Here is a 3,725-nt window from a genome sequence, read left to right on the forward strand (position 1 = left end):
TGTTGGGGTCGAACAGCAGGTCTTGGATAACCAGTTTGAGCTTCGGGTAGATTGTGGTTCAGCTGAGATAGTCTCATAGTCTGTGAACTGGACTGGTGAAATGGCGTTAGTTCTTGGTGTCCTCTCTCCTGGATAATGCAGTATCCGCTACTTTAGAATTTCGGGCAGGTAGTGGATCTCAAAAGAGTACCCATGAGCTCGAAATCACATTGTGTTGATCTGGTGTTTTAACTCGTTGATCCGTAAGAAACTGCAAGCTGCGCTGGTCCGTTTTGATGACAAATTTTCGGCCAATGAGGTAATGACTCCACTTACGAACGCGAAGAAAACTGCCATCAGCTCCGTTCATAAGCGATTTCAATCGGGATTGCGGTGAGAAAGCCTTACTGATGAAGGCAATCGGTCTTGCATTCTGCACTAAAACAGCCCCATTCCAGCCCCGGAAGCATCAGTGAATTTCAAATGGTAGCTCAAAAATAGGTACAATTAAAACGGGGACAGTAGTCATGGCCGCTTAAGACGGTCGAATGCCTCTTGAGCTTGCTCTATCCAGCGAAACGAATCCTTTTAATAACTGAGTCATGGTTGGGCTATGGATCCGTAACCTTTCACAAATCGTCGTCGGTAATACCCCGTGAGCCCGAGGAACCCCCTCAAACATTCAAATTATGTGGTACTGGCCAGGATGTCATTGCAACAATCTTTGTGGATCAGCCTCTACGCCGGCAGCTGAGTAAATGGCCCAAGTATTCCAGCTTATGCTTAGCAAATAGGCATTTCTTTGGTGGACCACCAACGCATTATCCTGCAAAATCTGGAAGGCTTGTCTCAAATTGTGAATGTGTGTTGACATGTCCAGGCTTGTAGATGAGGATATCATCAAAGAAAACTAGAATAAACTTGCAGTAAAGGTCGAAAAACTGTGTCATCAGAGCCTGAAAAGTGGATGGTGCGTTCGTGAGCCGAAGGGCATCCCAAGAATTCATAATGGCCCTCATGAGTTCGGAAAGCTGTCTCGGAATGTCTTCTTCTAACTCGAATTTGATGATAACCCGACTTCAAATCTAACTTGGAAAAGACGTGGCCCGGCTAGCTCATCCAACAGCTCGTCAATGGCAGGAATCGGAAACTTATTGGAATGGTGATGGTATTGAGTGCTCTAAAGTCAACACAGAATCTCCAACTCCCGTCTTTCTTCTTGACATAACAGTACGGGGGGCGTAGGGGCGGTGCTCGGTTGAATGATTCCTGCATCCATTATTCCCCAACTATCTCCTCGACTCATTTTTTTGCAGGTAAGGGTATTTTAGGGTTGATATTGGGTGGGCTAGTTCTGGTTGCAGAGTGATAGCGTGGTCAAGTTGCGGGGGGGGGTAGCCTAGTGGGTTGGTTAAGAACTGGTAAAAACTCATAAGCAACTCTGCTACCACGGGGTCCAATTGTTCCTCTCTCGGTCTCCTGAACTTCTTTGAGCTGCATTCAACCAGGAATCCATCCTTCCGTGGAACATGCCAGTAAGGTTTTCAGAGGACAACAGTTTTAACTAGGGAAGGATCACTTTGAGAACCACCGTTTTCCTTCCTTATAAACGCCATAGTCAATCGGCCCCAATTAGAGTAGACATCACCTAGAGTACTAAGCCAAGTGATCCCAAGGACCAAATCCGCCACCGCCCAATTGGAAAGGAAAAAAATCCTGCTGCACTTCCATCCCTTGCATTTCAATCTTAACCTCTCTGCATATCCTCTCTGGACCTTGAATCCATTGCCCACCATGACACCGAAAGATTTCGATCCATCCACCGGATTCCCAATTTTGCACCAACCCTTGTGAAATAAGTTATGTGAAGCTCCATGTACTAAAACCACCACCTCTTCTCCCCAATCTGCCCCGAAGCTTCATTGTGCGTCGGTAGTGATGCCCACGATGGAGTTCATAGATAGTGAGAGTGGGTCACCTTCCTGAAAATTTTCGGGTTTGGTCACTCGTGTCTCCCTCTTTCAGCTTCATCGTCATCCATCAGTAGAAGGACTTGAAGAGATCGGCTCTTGCACTTGTGATTTGGCCCGAATTTTTCGTCACCGGAAGCACAACCCCCTTTCGCGCTTATACTGCAAGTCTGCCTCGGTCAGTCGTCGGAAGCCGTGTGGCGTGGTGGCTGAGGGTTCCTCCCATGGCTTTTCTCTCTATACATGCGCGATTTCCCTGCCGTTTCTGGAGGCTTAGCACTAGGTTCCACCACTTTGTCTCCCCAGATCTGGCGTGTGTGATACCCGACTGTATATCTCTGGTTTGCTCATGGGGTGTGGATCTGCCCATTGATTCTAAAAGGCCTGGGTTTGGATTTGTCCAGGACAGTTTTTTTCTTCTATGCGGTGGGCTGATCCATTAACTCAAATAGGTCATTGTATTGCTCACTCTTACTTCAGCCTAATCTTCTCTCAGCCCATTTACGAAAATGCCCATCAGGAGGTTCTCCTAAATCACGCAAGGGAGCTGACATTTCTTCAAACTGTTCGCGGAATTCAGTCACTGTCCTGTTGCTTTAACGCTACCAGTGCTCATGCGCAGATCCCTTATACGAAGGTCTGAACTCTCCACTAGTGCTGACTTGAAGGAACTCCATGAATTTATTGGCGAACGAGACTCAACCCATTGGTACCAGTTCAAGCCCTCCCCTCCATACACCACCGCTGCTGCTGCACTTTCTCTTCCTCTTCATACTTGTTTACCGCAAAATACCTATCCGCTCTAAAGGTCCATCCGAAAGGGTCATCTCCGTTAAATATCGGTAGTTCTAGTTTGCGAATCTTCTTCTCCTCTTCTCATTATGTGCGGATTTTTTCCAATCCTTGTCGGGCTGGAATTTTGTTCCCCGTTGAGGTGATGATTTCCTTGTCTCGCTTTCACTTCCTCCCTATACGCATTAATTCGCGCATCTCCGTTAAGTACTCCCTCACACTTCCCAGGTCAGTTTTCATTGTGTCCATACTTTCCTTCACTGTTTTCATTTCTTTTTCAACGTTTTCTCCCTTTCTCCATCTTTGGTTGACCATTCCCAACCAGGCTCTGATACCAAATTGATGGAATCACCAGAAACACACAACTCAACCAAATATTATAAGGAAATCAGAAAAACAACCTGCTCTGTAATACAAAAACTGATATTCTCATATACAGATGGGGAATTGTTAATAACTGCAACAACAAAAATAGAAGACAAGAAAAGTTAAAAGTTGGCTAGCACTTCGAGGGTCTAGCAGCCTCCCTTGAGTCCAGATTTTATCCTCCTCAGCTTACAAATTGTTCTCTCTTAAATACTGCTGAACTCACACTTTTCGCACTGCCCTTACATGGAGATTCTTCCTAACTGATTTAAAACTGCATTTCCTTTGCTGCCCTTGTCCAGTGAATTTCCCATGCTGCCCTTTCTCCTCTTTTTGTAAACCTTGGTTATAGGAGGCCTATCACATACTTTGCTGCCCTTCTTGTTCCCCTCAAATCCTGAAGGCAACTCCATATAAACTTCTTCTACTAGGTCATAATTCAAGAAAGCATTCTTAATGTCCAGTTGTTGTAAAGGCCAGTCCAAATTTGCTGCAAGAGACAAAAGCACTCTGATAGTATTCAATTTAGCTATCGGAGCAAAGGTCTCCTCATAGTCTACTCCATAGGATTGTGTGAACCCCTTTGCTACCAACCTTGCCTTATACCTCTCAATTGTA

This window comes from Pistacia vera, unplaced genomic scaffold (assembly GCF_008641045.1).
Source record: "Pistacia vera cultivar Batoury unplaced genomic scaffold, PisVer_v2 Contig672, whole genome shotgun sequence".
NCBI lineage: Eukaryota > Viridiplantae > Streptophyta > Magnoliopsida > Sapindales > Anacardiaceae > Pistacia > Pistacia vera.